General features: G+C 41.9%; 1 protein-coding gene across 5 annotated transcripts in view; it reads right to left on the bottom strand.

Moving 5' to 3' along the window:
• LOC126365974 (bromodomain-containing protein 3-like) overlaps positions 1-25,584 on the bottom strand; it is a 94,878-nt gene that overhangs the window by 61,835 nt on the left and 7,459 nt on the right. The window lies entirely within an intron of this gene.

The raw sequence follows: 25,584 nt of genomic DNA, 5'->3' as shown, positions 1-25,584 counted from the left end.
GGTGAAATGATTTGGAAGCATTGAAATGCAACAAGGTTTGCAATTCAACAGAATTTCATTCAAATTCTATACATAAATTAATGCTGAAATTGTTTCACTCTCAGACAGTCATAATTTATGACAAATCCTTTAGTCAAATATTGTTCCCAGTGATGAAAGCAAGCATGGACACATCCATTTACAAAAGGACGGGAACTCATATATCGTGGACATCTACTGATAGCAGGATCACAGTATGTTTTGATTTAAATCATAAACCCGAAAACAAGTTTCACTGGTAACATAACTTGTGGTACTCATATGATACTCTCAACATCTTGATTCAAGCCAAATGTACCAATAACATGAGAATATCTAGTATGATCTACGAGTAGAATGAGGATTTATTGACAGATGGAGAACAAGTCATGGATGAAGAGCCTTTACAGTTACTCAAGTGGACCACAAATGTCAAAGTCATTAGTGTGTGTGTGTGTGTGGGGGGGGGGGGGGGGGGGGGGCGTGTGTGCGATTAGACCTTATGGCCACTCAATGCTGAAGTTATCAGCATCTTGACAGGTTTTAACCTGATGTGAATACAGTTGGGTATGTCATACCCAAGGTGTTTTGCAGTGCTGATTATTGAATGTCATTGTTGCCACACAAATCTTTGTCACAGCAGCTGGAGGTAAGGGAGAGGAGGGCAAGATGCAGTGTTGAGTTTATTGTTGAGCCAGCATCAGAGGGAGATACATGTGTGCAAAGATGGCTCGGGTACCTCACACCTGACCTCGCAGTCGGTGTTACATTTTTAAGCTGTCAGCAAAGTTTATGAGATATATAGTTACTTATAGTATTCTTTGATTTATTTTTAATTTTATATTTCTCAAGATGTCTTCTGAAGGAAATGAACGTCGGCTACAAGAACTACTAGAAGTAGTTTTAGAAACCTGTTCAAATTCTAGTTCCTGTGACTGAGAGCAAAGAAAAGACTGACAGTTTCTCAAAGAAGTGAAGTAAGTGATCCAGAGAAAGAGGGTATTTTAGATGATTCAGAAGAGCCAAAATCTGCGTTAGCAGCTCCTAGTCAGTCACCTGAGGAATGTGGGATGTTTTCTACGTCCAAAGATGGTACAAAATGCATGAAGGATTGTCCCGACCACAGTGTTCATATACATTCAGCAAATATTATTACCAATTCCCCAGACATAAAAGGTGCTGAAAAACATGCCAAACCCGAGACTGAATGTTACGAGTCTTTTTATAACAAACAGTATGTTGAATACTATATTTACACATATAAATAAACAAATAAGGAATGTCAGGGGAAAATACTCAGAAAATAAAGAGCAGTACCACATGAACGATGCAACTTTGGAGGATTTGAAGGCATTTATGGGACTTTTGTATATAGCGGGCCTAAACCACTCAAATAGACAAAACTTGAAACCATTTGTGGCATACAGATGGTACAGGACTACAATTTCATTGCAGATGTTTTACTTCCTCCAAAATTGTTTGAGATTTGATAATAAGAACACCTGGGATAAAAGGAAAAATATTGACAATATGTCTGCTACAAGAGATATTGTTGATAATTTTGTTGAAAATATTCAACAACACTATATGACATCTGATAACCTGACTATTGATGAGATGCTGTTACCTTTCTGAGGGAGATGTCCTTTCTATATATACATGCCAAACAAGCCACCCAAATACAGCATAAAAATATAAGCTCTTGTAGGTGCGAAGACATTCTATATCCTCAAACTGGACGTATACTCAGAAAAACAACCACCAGGACCTTACTAGCTTAGTAATAAAGAATATGATATTGTAAACTGTTTAGTGGAGCCAATAAAAAAAAAAAAAAAAAAAAAAAAAAAAAAAAAATAGGAATTCGACATTCGATAATTGGTTTACTAGTAACCCCCTTATGACCCATCTTTGAAAGAATGTTCATTGACTTCTGTCGGCACAGTCCGTGAAAACAAGACAAGTGTACCAGAGATTTTTTTAAAAAGGAACTGAAGTATATAGTTCTTGATTTGGGTTCTGGAATGACGTTACATTGCTGCCCTAATTATCTAAAAAAAAGTAAAGTTGTGCTGGTTATGTCAACTTTATACTATGAGAAAAACAGACCAATTGACAGGTGATAAGAGAAAATACAATGAGACTAAAGCCGGTGTCGATGTCAAAAGGAGGAGGAGGAAACACAAAAACACAACATTGTTGTTCGAGGTGTGAGAAGCCAATATGTATGGAGCAAGTGATTTTTATGTGCAGGGAATGTGTAATGTTGGTGCTGAGCTAATTGGTCTCATAAGACCTTTTATTTTCTTTTTCCATTTTATAATTAGAAGATAATATTATGTTAATTACTCAAAGAAACTGTAATTTTGTTCAAGTTTTGTATGAAAAAATGTTAAACTTCTGAAACTTGTACTTTTTCTGACAAAATATAGACACTTCACTATTTCACACACACAAAAAAAGTTTTATAACTTAAACATAGTATTTTACTTACTCATCTTGTTTAATAGACACCATTATTAATATCCCAAGGGGGAAAAAAAACTAATTACACGACTGTAGTATAAAAAATTTGTCATCAGAGTTTCGGGTATCTCATACCCACCTCATAGCCGGTGCAATAATTTCTTGCCTCATTCACGCCGGGTTAAAAGAAACAAGTGTGGATAAAACTGCTAAAGTTGTTGCACACAGAGAGGTTAAAACCTACAAAACAATGCTCATGCACTAACTCCCACCTCATCCGCCTTCACTCACACCATCACGCCACTTGCAAACCCTACGACCACACGCAAACGTGACTGGCTGACTGCAAAACATGGGCAAGACAGTCACAGTACAACAAATTAAAACCATCTCCATAAAACCTTGGGAAAAATGTGAGACAGTTCACAAAACTTTAAGACATTCGTTGGAAAAGTCAATTAAAATAGAGGGCAGGTCTGCCGGCAAATCTGCCGCTACCCTCTGGTCTGAAAATTATACAGTCTAATAATGTGTGGCACACAATGATCTATTCGCCACAAGCGCCACACATTGGAGGCTCCCTGCATTGCAGGGCTGTGACCTATGCAAATATGGGTAAGGAGGACCTGGTCTTGTTGGTGTGGTTGGAAAGAGATATGCCATGGCTGTGTTATGAGCTTTACTAGACACCGCTTACTGTCTATCACTTACAGTCACTCATCTCCTATTGAAACAAGACTGTATCTCAACAGCAAGGCGATAGCATGCAAGGGTTTGGAACACCGAACTAACAGAACCACAACACACCGTCTTGGCTGCTACATCTGGCCTATTGTTTACTGCAATACCCACATGCCCCCAGCTGATGTTGGTGGAGGAGGACTTCTTGGATATCCTAGACTACTTCATCGGTTGGGTTTAAGAATTGTAGAGAGTGGCGGGCACTCGTTGGTTGGGTTCAAGAGTTGTAGAGAGTGGCGGGCACTAGGAGGATTGGAGCAGATGAGGAATTTAGTTCCCATATCACGTCCCATCTGCTCCAGTGGCCACAAATTGCATGTAATTTGACACTGAAAACAGTAATGTCTCGAGGAAGTCGGACCTTAAGGATACGATCAGGGAAAACGACAGAGCAACCAAAGAAGTCCCCCTGCTTCGACCCACCCATAAATACAGCTGTAAAGTTGTGTCGCTCTGTTAAAATGTACTTAAATAATGTATTAAAAACATATGCAGGAGGGCAATTTCTCCTGTACAGCACTAAACCTTAAATTACTCTGGACCTCTGCAGTAACCAGTGTGGCAAACGGTCAAAAACCTGGATTTGAGGTTTTACTTGCTCCAAACCAAGTGACTCCAGCACATGCCACATGCAGATCCCAAATGGCCTTGTTGCCTGCGGATGATTGAAGTAAAAGCGTTCCAGAGGCAGACAAGCAACAGTATGGTATGCAGGTGAATTTGGAGATGTGATGAACTTACATGCCTGACGTACCATGAGGAGTTGCCGTTGGATTGTAAGTGGTGGTTCGCCGCTGGGTATGGGGCTGGTCCTATAAGCACGTGGCCAGCGTAATACCCTCATAGTGTATAGCGTCAATGATCTTCAGATAAGAAAGTCTCCTCAAACCATACCGCGCACACATAGCAAAGCTGTGAGCACAAAAGCCCTATAAAATTAGATCAGATGTGCCCTTCCACTCCCCAAGACCTATGGCTAAGACACTTTTAAAGATTTTCAGTGCCTTCAGGGCTCTGGCTTTCATGTCCCTCATGTGTGGTAACCACAAGATTTTGTAGAAAAAAATGAGGCCCAGAAACATTATTGAGTCTTTAAAATGTAGAATGGTACCCTCATTTGCAAACGGGAAAATGAACACACACACACACACACACACACACACACACACACACACACACACACACACAAATATGCAGAATGAAGATCCGTCTCTGCAGTCCTCTCCTCTAACTTCTACACTGTAAGTTGCAACTGATGAGTCAGCATTGCAACATTGGAGGAGCACTGTACAGGACACCTTGCCATAGACATGATACTGTTTATGGCTATGACAAAAAGCCAGAGGGACACCATTATACCACTCTAAATGATCTAACCACATGTCACCAACTCAGGGCCTAAAAAACTGCTGAGACAGGAAAGATCATATGAAGATGGAAAAGTGACCAAGAAAGACCCATTACTGGAGTTGTGCGAGAACATTGTGTCTCCAAGTAGTGTTGTATGCCTTACTGATATCAAGGAATATGCCAAGACAGAGATGTTTACAAATGAAAGCCTGCTGAATAGCAGCCTCTAGTGGGGTCAGGTTGTCAACAATAGACCAAAACCTCTGGAATCTACACTGAGAGGGGATGAGGAATCAAATGTTTTCTAATAAGCAGACCACACAACACTTAACCATTTGTTTCAGGGTCTTTCCTACACTGCTTGTTAAGCAACACTGCGGTAACTACTGAGATACGGCAGGACGGTGTGACCAAGCGGTTCTAGGCGCTTCAGTCTGAAAACGCACGACCGCTACGGTCGCAGATTTGAATCATGCCTAGGGCATGGATGTGTATGATGTCTTTAGGTTAGTTAGGTTTAAGTAGTTCTAAGTTCTAGGGCTTTGATGATCTCAGATGTCAAGTCCCATAGTGCTCACAGCCATTTGAACCATTTACTGAAATGCATTCTCTTTCACACTGATGGCAAATTCTGAAGCACACATTACAGGATTTGGTCGTGACTGGGTGCAGTATCATGAACCTCAGACAGTGCCGATTCCAGCTACCACATGGAGTCCTGCTTGCCCACCTCAGTTGCACGGTAGCGATAAACTGCCAAATCCTGGTTGGCATTAGCAACAGTCTCTGCAAAATGTTCTGCCACCAGCTGAGCAATATCTCTAGACATTGTTTGGAGACACCTGTTTCAGCACTACTGCTATTGGTGCAAGACTGTGTTTACCAGAAATCCTCCCATTGACTTCCCATACTTTTGTAGAACAAGTGGAACACTTGCCATGACCTTTTCTTGCTCTCCTTAATTACACATCGAGCCTTGGCTGTCAAGACCCGAAAGGCCGTAGGGTTATCTGCTGTTTGGCAGCACTTATAAGCCATCAAAGAGCCACACGCCTGTTGCAGATTGCTGAGCAGCAGTTACTGGTCCAACAAGTTACAGGTTGGTTCCTAGGATGAACTGGGGATTTACGGATGGATAAGACAGTGGCACGATGGATCACTTGTGTAACGTAGGCCACTCATTCCTGGACACGGCTGGCTGAACAGCATCCATTGAACCTACTAACCTACTGACCATCCACTCTGGCAGCTGCTTTTCAGGTAACATTCCATTCGGTAGGTGAATGGAAATTGGGAAGAGGTCACTGGAATGAAGGTCACCAATGACTTCCCATCGAATAGAGTCCATGAGGGTTGAAGAGCAGACAGAGAGGTCAATGGCTGAGACTTACCCAACAGCAGCACAGAAATGAGTTGGAGAACCTGTGTTCCGAGTGCACAGCTCACAATTCATCATGAGACTCTCCAGAACCTGATCTCAACAGCAAGCAGATGTCGAGTCCCATGGACGTAAGGTGCTGATGTCTTCCAGTAGGAGAAATGGTCTGGAGAGTTATTCCTTAAAATCTTTGGAGGCTGCACACTACTGCATCTTGGGGAACATACAGTGACCCTCCAACATACGATTTCTACAGCAACTGCTTGCAGGTCAGTAGTCATGTGGAGAGCAGGAGTAACGTGTTCATCTGCTTCGAAGTATATGAATTACTGTTGGGCTCACCCTGCCTGGCGTCAGGGCTGAAGAGCAAAAGATTAAAGAGCATAAGACTGTGAATTGCATCCTCTGTGATGAGGCCAAAAATATGTTTAAAGCCGTGCTACCCTAATTATTTGCTACCTCCTCCGCATAGGTTCGTAAACAACCAGTCCAGAAAGCCGACGATGCTGCAGCATTTACTTCGAAGTCTGTCCACTGACCCTCCACACAGCCCTTCAGAGAAGACTGGTCACTGACAGTGCGGGACCCCCTGCCCCCAAAGATTCAGTCTGGTCCACCGTCCAGTGTTGCCACTACCACTTTCACTGTTAGGACTCTGAAGGCTGCTCAGACCGAAAAATACAAAAAGTCAAAGGCAAAGAATTGTCCACTAACGGAGACAGGAAGAACACATTCCGACAATGTCGGCATCATGCTCTGACATCTCTTGAATCTTCTTCAGATGCAGTGGATACTGAGGCAGTCATCTTGCCTCAAGACTTAGCCTTCACCCATTAAGAGCTCCCTCCCCAATGGAAAGTCAGGATGAAAGTACTATCTCTGTGATAAGACTGCTCCCATTCTACAGTGGAACATTAATGGGTACAGGACACATGGGGAGGAACGGAATCTCCTAGCTCAGGATTGCTCCCTGTGCCTATGTTTGCAGGACACATTTTAAAACTTCTGAGGCCCCTGTACTATGGGACTATATGCTCTGTCGCAGGGGTGATCAGACTGGCTGAAGCACGTCCAGAGCTTACAGTGATTGTGGACTGGCAGCGCATACCAGCCCCACTCAGGAACCCCAAAGCCACTACTCAGCAAACGAAAGCCAAGCCCCAAAGAACAAAGATATTAATTAATGGTATGGTAGTTAACATCAGTTATAACCACAAAATTTAATATGAGGTCTAGTTATCAATGAACTGTGCAAATATCCAGTCAGATGTTAATGAGCACAAAGTTTAGTGACTTCTCCCAAATGTATGTAAGGGTGGAGCTAGGGACTTCAAAAGACCAAAGTATATTTTTCTCTGACTACAGCATTTATTAATCCATATTACTACATGCTGGTTCAGTTATGTGGAGAACATGTAGCAGGCTTCATTTCATCAACAGAAGTCAACAGTTCGTCTCCCAAAATCTCTACTTATGAAGTACTTTTTTAAAAATGAGATTACTGTCCACTTACTTTTATGTACGTGTGTGTTAATTGTACAGAGTGTTTACGCAGGCTAAGAATAATGCCTTCAAGAAATATAGTTACAATCTTGTCTTCTTTTAACTATATATTTCAGTCTCAGGTCACATAGGGTCTTAGCAAAACATTTACGTTAACAGAAGGATGTATATGTGACTTCTGGGAGAAATACTGAGAAAATATTAGTAGCGTGGGACGTGAAGATCAAGTTTCTATTGGCCATTGATGTATCATTCGATGTGTATCATCTTTATTTGCATTTCTCTTTTTTTCTATGTGCATGTGCTGATTCCATTCAGTTGCATTTTGCTCTTCTCATTTGTCTGCAGTTTGATTAGTTTGAAAATTCATTTTGTTTATAGCATCTGGAGTTCTGCAACCTAAACTGCTCCTTTGGCAGCATTGCAGTGTGATCAGATTGTGTCATTTCAGTTCAATTATGTCGATTGCGACACAATGTGCATTGTAAATAATTACAATTCTGCTGAAAATGGACATCTTATTCACTTTGTTCTTACTATATAAATGCTTGTCACTCATGAACTCACAGTATTTCGTACGTAAATCTGTAAATTTGTATGCTGTAAAGCAACAAAACTTATTTGTTTTACAAAACAACTGTGATGAACTTGCAACACAACCACAGTTTAACTGAAAGTAAACAAAAAAAGACCCACTCAAATGTTGCTCTTCTTGTCATGTATGATTGAGAGTGCATACAAAAACTATAATTTTTGCAGTTTTTGTCCGAATTTGCTAACTTTCCTTTGTAACTGTCCTGAATTCTTCTTTTCATGAAAATATTTCAGGACCACAAAAAAATCATGTATCCATCATTCAGATCATTAGTTATGGTCTTCAATTTATATACACTCCTGGAAATGGAAAAAAGAACACATTGACACCGGTGTGTCAGACCCACCATACTTGCTCCGGACACTGCGAGAGGGCTGTACAAGCAATGATGACACGCACGGCACAGCGGACACACCAGGAACCGCGGTGTTGGCCGTCGAATGGCGCTAGCTGCGCAGCATTTCTGCACCGCCGCCGTCAGTGTCAGCCAGTTTGCCGTGGCATACGGAGCTCCATCGCAGTCTTTAACACTGGTAGCATGCCGCGACAGCGTGGACGTGAACCGTATGTGCAATTGACAGACTTTGAGCGAGGGCGTATAGTGGGCATGCGGGAGGCCGGGTGGACGTACCGCAGAATTGCTCAACACGGGGGGCGTGAGGTCTCCACAGTACATCGATGTTGTCGCCAGTGGTCGGCGGAAGGTGCACGTGCCCGTCGACCTGGGACCGGACCGCAGCGACGCACGGATGCACGCCAAGACCGTAGGATCCTACGCAGTGCCGTAGGGGACCGCACCGCCACTTCCCAGCAAATTAGGGACACTGTTGCTCCTGGGGTATCGGCTAGGACCATTCGCAACCGTCTCCATGAAGGTGGGCTACGGTCCCGCTCACCGTTAGGCCGTCTTCCGCTCACGCCCCAACATCGTGCAGCCCGCCTCCAGTGATGTCGTGACAGGCGTGAATGGAGGGACGAATGGAGACGTGTCGTCTTCAGCGATGAGAGCCGCTTCTGCCTTGGTGCCAATGATGGTCGTATGCGTGTTTGGTGCCGTGCAGGTGAGCGCCACAATCAGGACTGCATACGACCGAGGCACACAGGGCCAAAACCCGGCACCATGGTGTGGGGAGCGATCTCCTACACTGGCCATACACCTCTGGTGATCGTCGAGGGCACACTCAATAGTGCACGGTACATCCAAACCGTCATCGAACCCATCGTTCTACCATTCCTAGACCGGCAAAGGAACTTGATGTTCCAACAGGACAATGCACGTCCGCATGTATCCCGTGCCACCCAACGTGCTCTAGAAGGTGTAAGTCAACTACCCTGGCCAGCAAGATCTCCAGATCTGTCCCCCATTGAGCATGTTTGGGACTGGATGAAGCGTCGTCTCACGCGGTCTGCACGTCTAGCACGAACGCTGGTCCAACTGAGGCGCCAGGTGGAAATGGAATGGCAAGCCGTTCCACAGGACTACATCCAGCATCTCTACGATCGTCTCCATGGGAGAATAGCAGCCTGCATTGCTGCGAGAGGTGGATATACACTGTACTAGTGCCGACATTGTGCATGCTCTGTTGCCTGTGTCTAAGTGCCTGTGGTTCTGTCAGTGTGATCATGTGATGTATCTGACCCCAGGAATGTGTCAATAAAGTTTCCCCTTCCTGGGACAATGAATTCACGGTGTTCTTATTTCAATTTCCAGGAGTGTAGAAATTCTGTATTTTTTAAAAAAAACTTCAGGTTTTCCCAAATTTTCACATTTTCCAGGCAACTTTTCAATTTTTATTTGTCTGAAAAGCCTATTCCGATTATTACAAAGACTTTTTTTTTTAAATAGCACAAATTAATCTAGCCATTCTCAGTTGATATGCTTACTAAAGAGCAGCATTAATTTTTTGTATTGATCAACTAACACTTTTGTGTAGTTCTCTTGTTGCCATGTCTCACTACAGATTTATAGTACAGTCATTTGCTGTTGACGAACTGAAACTGCTGTATATTAATTACATCACTAATAGTGGGTATGTTTATTGGATCTTCCACGTCCCACGCTACTAATATTTTCTAAGGATTTCTCCCAGACGTCACACATACATCCTTCTGTTAACGTAAATGTTCTGCACTGCATGAATTGCATTGCCTGAAAATTGACAACTGATTCACTCTGTTGTTACTGTATATACATTTGTCACTTCAAAACTGACAGGAGGCAAATGTGAAAATTTGTTTGAGATAAAACAATGAAACCTAAATCATTTCACAAAATGATATTGATGAACTTGCAATACAATCACTGTTCAACTGAAAATAATTAACTGAATCCGTTTTTCATCACTCTGTGACCAATTAGCTTGAGTCAGAATTTGACAATCAGCTGTCAAACAACATTTGGCACACAGTAGTAATGTAAATTGGAATTGGAATAGAAATAAAATAACTAGATTGTTGGATGGACTGTAAAACAACTTACAAGTAAAAACAAATGTAATCCTTTTTTAATAAATTTATGCTGGAATGCATTCTTCCAGATTTTTCCCAGATCTTTTCTTTTCAATTGAAAACATTCAGCTGAGTTATTTTCATTCCAGAATGACAATTTTTTTTTCAAATTTTCCAGGTTTCCTTTGTAAACTGTCTCAAATTCTTTTTCGAGACCTCTTCTAGGACCATAATGGATAAACTCCTACAGAAAAAAGCACTTTCAGGTTTTTCCGAATTTTAAAATTTTCCAGCCAACTTTTCCAGTTTTTTGTTTCCCTAAAACCTCATTCGGGCTCTTATGGAGAGTGAAACCCCCCCCCCCTTTTTAATGAGCCTGATTGGTCCATTAAAAACAAAGATTCCAAGACTTACCAAGCGGGAAAGCGCCGGCAGACAGGCACATGAACAAAACACACAAACACACACACAGAATTACGAGCTTTCGCAACTGGCAGTTGCTTCGTCAGGAAAGAGGGAAGGAGAGGGAAAAATGAAAGGATGTGGGTTTTAAGGGAGAGGGTAAGGAGTCATTCCAATCCCGGGAGCGGAAAGACTTCCCTTAGGGGAAAAAAAGGACAGGTGTACACTCGCACACACACACACACACACACACACACACACACACACACACACACACACATATCCATCCGCACATACACAGGCACAAGCAGACATATTTAAAGGCAAAGAGTTAAGGGCAGAGATGTCAGTCGAGGCGGAAGTACAGAGGCAAAGAAGTTGTTGAAAGACAGGTGAGGTATGAGCGGCGGCAACTTGAAATTAGCGGAGGTTGAGGCCTGGCGGATATCGAGAAGAGAGGATATACTGAAGGGCGAGTTCCCATCTCCGGAGTTCGGATAGGTTGGTGTTGGTGGGAAGTATCCAGATAACTCGGACGGTGTAACACTGTGCCAAGATGTGCTGGCCGTGCATCAAGGCATGTTTAGCCACAGGGTGATCCTCATTACCAACAAACACTGTCTGCCTGTGTCCATTCATGCGAATGGACAGTTTGTTGCTGGTCATTCCCACATAGAAAGCATCACAGTGCAGGCAGGTCAGTTGGTAAATCACGTGGGTGCTTTCACATGTGGCTCTCCCTTTGATCGTGTACACCTTCCGGGTTACAGGACTGGAGTAGGTGGTGGTGGGAGGGTGCATAGGACAGGTTTTACACCGGGGGCGGTTGCAAGGGTAGGAGCCAGAGGGTAGGGGAGGTGGTTTGGGGATTTCATAGGGATGAACCAAGAGGTTACGAAGGTTAGGTGGACGGCGGAAAGACACTCTTGGTGGAGTGGGGAGGATTTCATGAAGGATGGATCTCATTTCGGGGCAGGATTTTAGGAAGTCGTATCCCTGCTGGAGAGCCACATTCAAGGTCTGATCCAGTCCCGGGAAGTATTCTGTTACAAGTGGGGCACTTTTGGGGTTCTTCTGTGAGAGGTTCTGGGTTTGAGGGGATGAGGAAGTGGCTCTGGTTATCTCCCACATCCACACCGGCTGTACATAGCATCCTCCTACAGGCCAACCGCAAATTAGAACAACATGCCACCCTCCACCTCAAAAAACTATCCAATCTCCTGGTTTCCCACCTCCGGAAAGGCAACTCACTCACCCTCCACAACCTTTCCAACAAACCTCAACCTCCTCTCATTGCACACAGACCCAGTCTCTCCCATCTACTCAATCTCCCACTTCCAGCTCCACTCCCCCCAACACCTCAAAATTCTAGTCAACACAATCTGGAACCACAACACCCCAATTCAGTAGTTAACCTTTCCTCCAAACCCCTCTCCCAATCCGAAACCTCTGTCCTATCCAAAGGCCCACCTTCAGCCCCACTCCCAGGTTCAACCAAACTGCCCTTGTCAAGGATTTACTGTCCTACACTCGTAGTCTCTGCTGGAAATATCACTTTGCCACGAAGAAAAACAATCCTGATCCCACTCCTAATGATCCAACTCCCCAAGACACTATCCAAATTGAACCCTGCCTGCAACAGTTCCGTCCTCCATCACAGCGGGACCCACCTCCTCTTCCTCAAAATCACCCTCTCCAAACCTTCCAGGAATTTCTCACTTCCAGCCTTGCCTCTCAATCTTTCTTGAAAAACCTTAATCCTACTCCCAACATCACCACAGCCGAATCCCAGGCTATCCGTGATCTGAAAGCTGACCGATCCATCATCATTCTTCCGGCTGACAAGGGTTCCACGACTGTGGTACTTGATCGTCGGGAGTATGTGGCTGAGGGACTGCGTCAGCTTTCAGACAACTCTACATACAAAGTTTGCCGAAGTAATCCCATTCCTGATGTCCAGGCGGAGCTTCAAGGAATCCTCAGAACCTTAGGCCCCCTACAAAACCTTTCACCTGACTCCATCAAACTCCTCACCCCACCGTCACCTCGCACTCCTACCTTCTACCTACTTCCTAAAATTCACAAACCCAAACATCCTGGCCGCCCCATTGTAGCTGGTTACCAAGCCCCCACAGAACGTATCTCTGCCTACGTAGATCAACACCTTCAACCCATTACATGCAGTCTCCCATCCTTCATCAAAGACACCAACCACTTTCTCGAACGCCTGGAATCCGTACCCAGTCTGTTACCCCCAGAAACCATCCTGGTAACCATTGATGCCACTTCCCTATACACAAATATCCCGCACGTCCAGGGCCTCGCTGCAATGGAGCACTTCCTTTCACGCCGATCACCTGCCACCCTACCTAAAACCTCTTTCCTCGTCACCTTAGCCAGCTTCATCCTGACCCACAACTTCTTCACTTTTGAAGGCCAGACATACCAACAATTAAAGGGAACAGCCATGGGTACCAGGATGGCCCCCTCGTATGCCAACCTATTTATGGGTCGCTTAGAGGAAGCCTTTTTGGTTACCCAAGCCTGCCAACCCAAAGTTTGGTACAGATTTATTGATGACATCTTCATGATATGGACTCACAGTGAAGAACAACTCCAGAATTTCCTCTCCAACCTCAACTCCTTTGGTTCCATCAGATTCACCTGGTCCTACTCCAAATCCCATGCCACTTTCCTAGATGTTGACCTCCATCTGTCCAATGGCCAGCTGCACACATCCGTCCACATCAAACCCACCAACAAGCAACAGTACCTCCATTATGACAGCTGCCACCCATTCCATATCAAACGGTCCCTTCCCTACAGCCTAGGCCTTCGTGGCAAACGAATCTGCTCCAGTCCTGAATCCCTCGACCATTACACCAAAAACCTGAAAACAGCTTTCGCATCCCGCAACTACCCTCCCAACCTGGTACAGAAGCAGATAACCAGAGCCACTTCCTCATCCCCTCAAACCCAGAACCTCTCACAGAAGAACCCCAAAAGTGCCCCACTTGTAACAGAATACTTCCCGGGACTGGATCAGACCTTGAATGTGGCTCTCCAGCAGGGATACGACTTCCTAAAATCCTGCCCCGAAATGAGATCCATCCTTCATGAAATCCTCCCCACTCCACCAAGAGTGTCTTTCCGCCGTCCACCTAACCTTCGTAACCTCTTGGTTCATCCCTATGAAATCCCCAAACCACCTCCCCTACCCTCTGGCTCCTACCCTTGCAACCGCCCCCGGTGTAAAACCTGTCCTATGCACCCTCCCACCACCACCTACTCCAGTCCTGTAACCCGGAAGGTGTACACGATCAAAGGGAGAGCCACATGTGAAAGCACCCACGTGATTTACCAACTGACCTGCCTGCACTGTGATGCTTTCTATGTGGGAATGACCAGCAACAAACTGTCCATTCGCATGAATGGACACAGGCAGACAGTGTTTGTTGGTAATGAGGATCACCCTGTGGCTAAACATGCCTTGATGCACGGCCAGCACATCTTGGCACAGTGTTACACCGTCCGAGTTATCTGGATACTTCCCACCAACACCAACCTATCCGAACTCCGGAGATGGGAACTCGCCCTTCAGTATATCCTCTCTTCTCGATATCCGCCAGGCCTCAACCTCCGCTAATTTCAAGTTGCCGCCGCTCATACCTCACCTGTCTTTCAACAACTTCTTTGCCTCTGTACTTCCGCCTCGACTGACATCTCTGCCCTTAACTCTTTGCCTTTAAATATGTCTGCTTGTGCCTGTGTATGTGCGGATGGATATGTGTGTGTGTGTGTGTGTGTGTGTGTGTGTGTGTGTGCGAGTGTACACCTGTCCTTTTTTTCCCCTAAGGGAAGTCTTTCCGCTCCCGGGATTGGAATGACTCCTTACCCTCTCCCTTAAAACCCACATCCTTTCATTTTTCCCTCTCCTTCCCTCTTTCCTGACGAAGCAACTGCCAGTTGCGAAAGCTCGTAATTCTGTGTGTGTGTTTTGTTCATGTGCCTGTCTGCCGGCGCTTTCCCGCTTGGTAAGTCTTGGAATCTTTGTTTTTAATATATTTTTCCCATGTGGAAGTTTCTTTCTGTTTTATATACACACACACACACACACACACACACACACACACACACACACACACACACAATTGAGGTCAAAAAAATATACCACTGAGAAGTTTCACTACTGCCACCTTCGGATGCAGACTATAAATTTCTGTAGATTTATTTCGAGTGCAATTCACCACAAGAAGTAGAATAGTCATTGTGCACAGAACAGTTCGGTGAAAAGACTTGATTGTGGAATAACTGAAAACTGTTTTTCCATCTACATAATTTGACTGAATTTCAAAACCTCTCTGGATCTCACATAATCAAAAAATTGTAAACCAAGCCAATAAGACGCTTGTGGGAGAATGCGCAATTTATGAAGTCACGTTGTCATCGCCAGTGGAAATCCCACAATATCATTCTACATTGGTGGAACAGTTGGTTGCAGCATGTGTCCGAATGCCGATCATATAATGCTTTCTAATATCCCATCATATTTCATACGATGAAGACAGTTATTTCTTGATTACATTCCAGGTACATTAGACATTTCCAGCACTTCAACATTGTAATGCAGGCAGAATTCATCTCACATGTGAAATTTCCCATTGAAATAATGATCACTGAAAAAAAGGTTTCTTTCTCATTTCTACTTTGTTTACAAATTTCCAACAGCTTTTCAAAAGATCACAAACAAATTTACTGAAATTTGAATAGGATAATGTGTCTGGTCAGATAGTGCACCATATATGAAAACATTCTACCATGCTACCCAACTGCTTAATGTTTAGTAAATCTGGGTAGAGCGGTGGTACTATTCTGAGTACTTCATTAAGCTTCTAAAAGGGCACTGTAACACAGAATTAAGGCATTGTCTCCCTGTTGTTGCAGAAAGGAAATAATAGTTTTGTTTAATTGAATAGAACTAGTTAAGATCCCCCTATATGGTATCTGTGTTATGAGAAACTAAAGCAACAGATAATATCCTTCTGTTTTTTGTATTACATATTCGAATTGAGGCACTTGACTAATTCAGGCCCATTTTTAAGCAATACGTAATATAAGAAAGCATTCACACATCCAAGACAAAGTTTAAAGGAGTATTAGAAAAAACAGACCACCTGTCAAAAGTGAAGCACCCCAGACTACATGGTCACATGCAAATGTAGCTTCGTAAATGCATAAGCCTTCGGCGTGGTATGTAAATGATCAGAGTTGCAATTCTATGGGACAGCTAGAATGGTCACCAGTATGCATCAGTTTTTGTGCTTAGTGCTGTTACTGGGCGGGGAACTAAATACAAGATGTGTGAACAGCGTCAAGGCATTATGTGATCATTGTGAAGTACAAGGAAATGATGTGTACTCGTGTGAGATAGTGTTATGAGCACCTGACAGAGTTTGAAAGGAATTTCACTGTGGGTTTCCATTTGGCTGCCTGATCAAATCATGCAATATGCAGATTTATGGGACATTTCAATATGACCGAGGCCAGATATTTCACTGTGAGAGAGACCAGATGTTGGACAGTATGGGAACATGAGGGCAGGCATACTCAGCATCCAGGTTCCGACTGACCACACCTGACAATCACAAGGGAGGATCACCACACTGAGCACCAATCACTTCATAACCCCTTCATATCCACACTTGCCATCTGAGAACAAGTAATGAACCCTACCCCACAACATTCTTTGTCATCCCACACCACTGGTCAGAGATTAGGACAACCAGACTAAAGAATTACTGTCTCATACGTAGGCTGCCATTTATACCACCACACAAAGAACTGCATTTGGAGTAGTGCTGTGACTGGGAAGTGTGGACTGTGGACTGCTTATGAATGGTGTCACAGTGCGTTCAGCGATGAATCGCAGTTCTGCACTACTCTGGATGACCACCGTCTTCCAATGTTCTGGAGAGATGCAGCGGTGTTACTCCTGGCATCACAGTGTGGGGAGCCATCAAGTATGACTTCAGGTCATGGCAGGTAGTGACTGAAGAACTCTGAAGGCACAACAGTACATGTCACAGATATCCTGAGTCCTCAGGTGATATGTTATACAACAGTATTGTGGTGTCATTTTTCAACTGGACGACACTTATTCACACATAGTATGTCTACATGAACTCTCTGCATGATGTTGAGGTAGCTTCGTGGCCAGCAAGATCCCCCAATCTGTCCCCGAAAGAACATTTGTGGGACCAGCTCAGATGTCAACTAGTCCGAGTGCCAATATCCAGGACATCATGGACCACTTGCAACAGTTGTGGGTCAGCTTGTCTCAGGAGAGGACACAATAGCTTTATGACCACCTTCCCAACTGAATCAGTGCAATCATCCAGGCCAGTGAGGGTGCATCAACATATTGGTAAGTGGACTCACACTTCCATTTCTTTGTGAATTTGACTTGATTTTGTTACCACACAAATACCACCACCTAGCCTCTCTCAGCCTGTGAACTTTAAACTTGTTTTCCTACTCCTGTTCTGCATGCTTCACTTTTTTGTCAAGAAGTGTATGGCACCGTGCAGCTGAGGAAGCATTTGACACTGTGCAGCTGAAATTAAGTTCACTGCACAAATTTTGGCACTCCACTAAATCAACAATTTCTAAAATCTCAAAGATTCCATATTTGTTCCTACTAAAAAAAATAAATAATAAAAAAAAAACTACACATTTCTGCCATTTATGAACACTACCATGCCTAAAGATGTATCTTGGCATCAAATCTTGACACTTAGTCGTATTTTGACAAATATACCAATTCTACTTATGCCTCACTACTACAGCAATACTTCACCTCTCAATAATATGCAAAATTCAAAACTGAAAAGGTCAAACCATTATTCTAAGAAAAGACAGTTCCTCACTTGATGGCCCGATATTTTACATAAATCTGCTGTCAGTTCAATATACACAGAGCATACTTTATTTTTTTATTAAATGACAAGATACTTGCTCAAGGAACAACATTTGTTACAGGTTAAGCCTTTCCAGCTTCTAATGAAAGATGAAGTTTCAGCAACTCCTCACAAAAAACCTTGTTCATTTATTTTTTTCTAGATCTTCAGACTCGGTATCTTTTGTCAGGTTTATAGCTCGTTACAAAAGAATTTTTAGAAGTTCTTTGAAGCACATTTATTTCCTCACAGAAGCAACAGATCAATTCTAATCTCCCACAATTAGTGTTCTCACTCTGTAATTGTGATTATAGTAAAATGAACTATCACAATAAAGTAAAAACGGTTGGCAAGGATCCAAACTAGACCTCCAGTCTTTGCAGATGGTGCACAACCAGCTGGTTAAGACACAGTAATTCTGACAGCTCTTGCTACAAATTTTTTTGAAGAACTTATACTTATTACTCTCCCTCTGGTCTTTTTTTTCAGTTGCAAAAAAAGAGATTAACGAAGTGTGTAAACATCAAGAGCTCACTATAAGTTGGTACTTATGAATATAAACTATTTCATTTTTAAACTACATATCCATTTTCATTATCTTTTTCAAACTTTCTAATAGTTGTAAAGCATATTTCTGGGACCGTTCAGTCTTGAACAATAAATCACACCAGCTGTGCTGCAAGGTGTTATGATGAAACTCTGTTATATGACTGTTTCTTTGATTCAAATGGGCAGCTTATTTGAAAACAAAGGTTGCCTTTTGTAAATTATAAACCAAAGTTTGGAGACAGGTAGTTATTAGCAAAAGGGAAGAAATACTAACCACATGATTGTAATCATTCAACAACTGATACAAAGCTTGTCAATATCTGCAACAACTTATTTGCACTGTCTGCAGGCATTATAATATAGCCCCAGCATTAAAACATCCAACTGGGCACTCTTCATGAGCTAACAGAAGTTCCCATCTCGTACTACATCCACATTCAACAGACTCTCATTCTAGTCAACAGAACAAAGCCCTCTCGGGGGAAAACAAGACAATCATTGTGTAATGGCTACTACAACAGTACACATGGTATTATTTAAGTTTGATTTCTATAAATGGCAAGGGTCAGAGGCAAAGCAAAACCTTGTCTCCTGGCTTCTAATGGTTCAGTGATTTGGAGTGCAGCAAGCAATGAATTAACAAATGGTATAGACAATGTGCACACCTTAGCCTGGCAGGTTTTGGACAATAGTATTAAGAGAGGAAATAAGCCACAACCCGTTCATCAACTGTCCTATGTGGAGGAATGTTGCAGAAGGTATTTTGATGCTCACACTGAACATAGTGAGCCTTCCACTCCAAGGTATTTCATGTAGTTCCCAGGACGGACTGGAAAGTGCTTCATCATTCATTATAGCACTCGCACAGCCCAAACTTAGCAAAACATAAACAAACAAGGCGGCCATCTATGGTTACAAAAAAGTTATCATAGATATTATTTTCTTATCGCTAAGATTAGCAATTGGCAGAGACAGCACACCAATGGCACAAAGACTGCCTACTTCCGCTTATTAAGCAAACTAGCAGTGTAATTTTCTTCTTTGCTGTGCTTGTCACAACAATGAGTAGAAATCTATAAAAATTCACCATAAAAGACGTAAATACTTACTGCTTAAAAATAACTTCTCAATATATATGGTCATGTAAATATTTCATCTAAATCAACAGAAATTTAAACTTTTTTTTTTAAGTTCAAATCATGTTACTTCTGAAAAAGGTTCTACTAAAAAGTGCATAGCAACAAACACTAATGATGTTATAATTACATCAAAAAGGAAATTTATTTTAAAAAACAATAAAATTACATGAAAGACAATGACTGGTGAGTACCACCACTTCATCTATGCAATTTTACAGTTAGAATACAATGTTTATGTCACTTCAAAACAATAAAATTCACCACTATCTTTCACCACGAAGTAGCAACTCTAATAGATCAATTTGAGGCCATTAGAGACTTACCCCATACAAAATTGGACAATACTAATGCAGGGAATTGATAACATCCATTTTAAGGAATCATGCATGCATTTCCCTGACGCAATTTACTGAAATCATGGAAGACCCAAATCTGGGTGGTCGAAGGGTGTACTAGAGCAGTGTGCACTTACAAAGGTGAGTAATGTATGATGCACAGTGGCATCGAGCAGCACACCATGTGATGCTCCAGCCAATAGCGTCATACTGATGTGCCTGTCTCGAACATGTGCATCAGTGTGAGCGCAGAACATTTAGCGTTTATTTTCACGTTACTGTGGGTATAGTGAAATTACTTAGCCACTACAGCATTACATTAAGAAGCAATAACGATAGTTTTCTGAATATGTAAAGAGTCGGAAACAGAATCAGAGGCCAGATGTAGTGCTCACCCCCGCATTGCAACTTATCAAGGTAGGTGACGGAGTGTGAGGCATCAGACAGGGACACTGGTGATGTCACAGGGCATTCTCTGTTTCTCTCTGCACAGAACACATCGTCCTGCCACCTTGTTATGTGTACATGCGGTAGCGTGTTGTCTTACCTACTGTGTTGCCTCTCTCAATAGGTCAAGAGAACAGTATCTGTCGAGATATGGTGAGTACTAGGAGATCACTGAAGATTCACGAATCTTCTGTCATTTTGTGAGTTGCCTTGGTACAACAGAAGTGAATAAGATGAAGTTATCTTTTTGCTGTTCTAGTTTCTGCAATAATTTATTGTGAAGCATCTGCAGGAGCAAAGTGATGCTTATACTGCAATGTACATGTGCCTGCTTAATGTACCTGAAATTTTATTACCAACACAATATATCGTGTGCATTTTCCCTTAGCTGATTTTAAGGAAGGGCATAAGGAGTAGTTCCACCACACACAAACTGTGAAGGGTAAAGAGTAGTACCAACAGTGGACCAATAATGGCTTCACAAGGTGTTTAAAACAATTTTAATATACAGTTTATTTTTCAGTCCCAGACGCACATTTTAACATGTGTTCTACATGGCCTGAATATCTCTCTCTTTCCTAGTGTCTATCTCATTGTACAGTTCAAAACTTTAATCTAACCTAACCTTCATGATTTAGCAAATTTCTTTTTATGTCAACTTTAGTGACCAGATGCCCTTCCTCCCGTCTCCAGAGTCATCACTTTACCTAAGAAAGGTAAGTCATGTGTGTCACCTGTTTGTGAAGAATCGTATAAACTCTGTTCTGAGTGTCATTGTATTTTAACTGTCTGTGTCTCATATTTTCTGAGGGGACGACTGATGAATAGTCCAGGATCTGCCTAAACAAGTGTTTATAAATGCCTCAGAATACATTCAAATCAATGGTCATTAATTTGGCAAAGGGTCTGACTCATCTTCTTGCAATGCAAGCTAGCATGCTGTACAGTAAGCAGGTATAAATGGCCTAGTAAAATGAGGCAGGACATTCAACAATGGCAATTACATAATGGTGTAGAACGTTCAGCAATGACAACGTTATTACTGCACAATATTGTTTGTTAAGGCTGGCAGACCCCAGGCACAAAAATGCTAGTGACTTTGACATCTTTCAATCTTTACTGATTTCGAACTGATATGAACTGAGTGCCCACACCATACACAACTAGTTCAGTGCATAAACCAAATTTATACTTCTTCACCATGTTAATGACTGACTGCGAATACACACACACACACACACACACACACACACAGTGCAAATAATAAACATGAGGGAGTACAGTGAGAACACACACAGTGCAAATAATAAACATGAGGGAGTCCAGTGAGATTGGGGAGAGGGGGGGGGGGGGGGGGGGGACACTGGAGTGGAAAATGTTCAGCTAAGTGTAAGAAAAGCAGAGTAGAAATGACGTGGCTCAGTGTGGGAACTAGCAAAGGCGTGGGAAAGAGGATTGCGAGAATGGAAGATATACATCAGGAAGAATGGAAAATATACAGCAGGAACAGCACAACAGAACTACACTACAAAACAGTACTAGGGAAAAATCCAAATGCAACACACAGCAGCAAACCAGTGAAAGTCACTAGTATTTTAAACTGCAGCCTTTGTAAAATAAAATAGCTGTGAACAAAAAGACTGGTTTGAACTGCTCACTGTCTTGCAACATATACGGTCATGGTGGATGCTAAGTACTTGTTTTCTGTTCCATATAGAATCAAAGTTATTTTAAAAAGGTACAGCCTGACAGGTAATTGTGATTCTAAATATTCAGATCAATAAGCTAGTCAACAAATGACATTACATTTTGTATAAAACAATGTTTACACAAATCTAAGATTTGATGTGGGGATTTTTTTTATATAAGCTGTGATTACCTTGCAGTTATCAAAATTTGTAGGCAATGAAGAAGTGAAACATCCCTTTTCAGTGCAGAAGCACAATACAAACCAAATGATTATGTCCCAGATTACTAATAGAACACTCTACTTCAATATTTAATTTTGTGGATTTGTATCTTACGTAACACCAAGGCAGTGATTATATGGCTACTGAGAAGGGGAAGCACATGAAAAAGCAATCTCTCTTTATCAGTTCCTTTCCTTGCTCTAGCTACCGGTATCTTAATCAATAGCTGTGGAAGGAAGAACAGTAAGAATTTAACGCTTCCTGTTATCAACAAAATTAAACATAGAAAATTAACTCAAGTGTATGAGGAAGGTGGTGACAACTGCTTTTTAAGAGAAACCATTTCGGTATTTAACTGACTGATTTTGAGAAATTGTGTACAGTTAAAAGCAGAATGGCTGTGCCAGAATTTGAATCCTTCTACTCCTGAATAGCGATCCAGTGTTTTCCCACTCCAGACTTTGGATAGGAACTGGTCCTCCTAAATGTGTGTGGCTTTTATTGTCCTTCTAGCTTTAAGATCTAATAAACCTTTACTTCATCTCCACCTACTTCAATTGCTTGTTTGCTTTCTAAGAGATTTTTCCACAATGTCAAAGACCTAACTTATATTTCACAAGGTGTGGTTCTTTGTTTTTGCACCTCCTCCACCCTATCTTCCTTCTTGACATTCTACTATGTGAAATAAAGTGGCTTCAGCACTAGCTGTAGAGAAAGCATTTTTCGTTTATCTTTTCTACTTCTGGTATTGAGACGAGTTGTGTGAGCAATGAAAAGAATGTAATTTTGCCGACAGTAGACTGTATATACCACAAATACTTCTGGAATCCAAGAGATCCACAACACCAATGCTGAAGGAAAAGAAATGTGATTGGTAGAAAACTGCTGAAGCACTCAAATGTCCAAATGGAAATGTCAGAAAGATGATAAATTCACTAGACGTTTCAGGAGGGAAAGGAGTGAGTAAGCACAAGCTTTGTATTTCATTTTGTTACAATGCAGGCGGAAATATATATATTCTTGACAGTAAGCAACATAATTATTATGCTAATCACAATTAAAAATATGTAAAAGAGCTGATCATTCTCATTGTTGTGGTAATTACATGGTCGATGTATCTCTGTTATGTTAAAGATGTTGTTGATAAATAAAAATGGTTTACCCAAGATCACACGGTCTCGCCTCTAATGCACTCTTTTATATAGCGGATTTTTATCAAGCAGCCTATATTACAGGTCATATGCATATTTCATAATTTATTGACATCATCATCCTTATACACACTTTATCACTGTGATTATGGTTCCACATTAGCTGTAGAATATTTCAGATGAAATGAAAATTTGTGTGGGACTGGGACTCAACCCAGGTTTTGCAGCTTTGTAGCGAGTGGTTGCCATAAATGTTTAGACTATCCAAACACCTTCCAGGAGTCGCCAGAATCTCCATTTGTCCCCGAGTTTACATTCCCTTGTACTCACACTATATATTCAGATAGCTGAACGTTTAAGGTGACCGCTTGTGACAAAGTGGGAAATACAGATTCGAGTCCCAGTCCAGAACAAATTTTCATTAGTTCTGCAATATTATACAGCTGATGCAGAACTATAATCACAATTTGCAATGTCATTCTAACTGAATATGGCTTTTGACTGCAGTACTGATGTAAATATCTCCCCCATTGCTAATAACAAGAGTGTAAACACTACCCTTTCTTTAGATGGTGGTCACTGGTAATTAATAGTGTTCTGATCAAAAATTCTCTCTCCAAGTGTAATGAGAAGTCAGCAAAAAGGGTCAACTGAAGTAAGGTGCGGCATTTTTCTTATTTTGTCGAACAAATAATTTTAAAGTTCTATACACACTAAATCCAAAGCCTACTTAAAACAGTTTTTTTATATTTATTACACTGATACCCATTTCCCCTGATTCAAAAACTGAGAAAAAGGGACATCTATTGCATTACAAATTTCTGAGACTTTTGTGGCCACTTGTTGACATATCACCTGTTGGATTCTGTCTTGGTTCTTTGGTCGTTGTTTGTTTAATGATTTTTGTGATACATTGTCGGCACTAGTGGCTGGTATTGTCAAAGCTTCACCCTACATGGCTAGTGGCAGACTGGAGTTGAGGTCATGGTTAGAGACTGTATGTACCTGTCCCACCAATGTCTGAGGACTTTTCTCTGGTCATTACTGCTGTGGTTCTCCCTTTGCTATCTGCAATGGTCATTCACAGCAGCACTGGAATCTACATCCATTATCTCAAAGCTTTCCTCTTTCTTGTTGAAGCTATTTTCATGTTTGCCGATTTTTATGGCTTTCCTGAAAGTAGGCCTGGGAACTCTTCTCCACAGTGAGGTCTTCTGTGTCAATGAATTTTATTTTGTGGCTGGTGTTACACAGAGCATGTTATTCCACAGCTTATTTATTTATCTATCCCAAACTGAAATACTGTTAATGTATGATGGTGCTGATGTTGATGGATTGTTAAGTCATTTCCACATGTACATGGTATGTAGTCTATCCCTGACATTGGAAGTTGATCCCTTTTATCCTTTGCTGACATGAGACACTCTTTGATCATCTTCCTCGATTTCTAAATAATCTTTATGGCATGTTTGTAGAAAACAAAATCAATTATGTGCATCACCCTGGGGATGTACGGCAGAAAGGTCATATCACATACTACTTCTTCCAATGTGTCATTTTGCTAAGTGTTAAATTTATGATGGGTATGGCCTTTCTGCCATACATCCCATAAGCACAGAATCCTTGTGCATACAAAGTAAAAAGACTTATTACAAATCTAACAATAAGATCAAAGTGTTTCTCAGGTTGGCAAAGGGCAAAAGGGACCACACTCGCAATGTCAGGCATATACCTCATACCATGTGCATGTGGAAAAAGACTGCGGAAATGACAGGATGATCCATCAACACGAGGATCTCTAAACGTAAATTGTATTGAACGTTTGGTTAGGTGGAGAAATTGGCCATGGCGGAGCATGGACCGTGTAGACCAGCCATATAATAAAATTTGCAAACAGAAATTCTTGCCGGAGAGAAGGGCAGCCATGCTCGCTTGTTCAGAAAAGTCATAGAAATTCACAAATAATTGGCACAACAGGTACAGGTAATCTCCAGCTGAGAGCTCAACTCCAGTTTACCACCAGCAATGGAGAATGAAGCTGTGACAATGCCAGCCATTCATGCTGGTGAAACATCAGAAAAATCAAAATCGTGTAACATCAGCTAAAAAACTCAAGAAGGAAACCACAAGTAATATTCCTTGTACTGCAAAGAGCTACATTTTTTACATTCTGTATTGGAAATTTAATAGAATACA

The sequence above is a fragment of the Schistocerca gregaria genome, chromosome 4, assembly GCF_023897955.1.
Source record: "Schistocerca gregaria isolate iqSchGreg1 chromosome 4, iqSchGreg1.2, whole genome shotgun sequence".
Classification (NCBI taxonomy): domain Eukaryota; kingdom Metazoa; phylum Arthropoda; class Insecta; order Orthoptera; family Acrididae; genus Schistocerca; species Schistocerca gregaria.
This window is presented reverse-complemented; position numbering and strand designations above follow the sequence as displayed.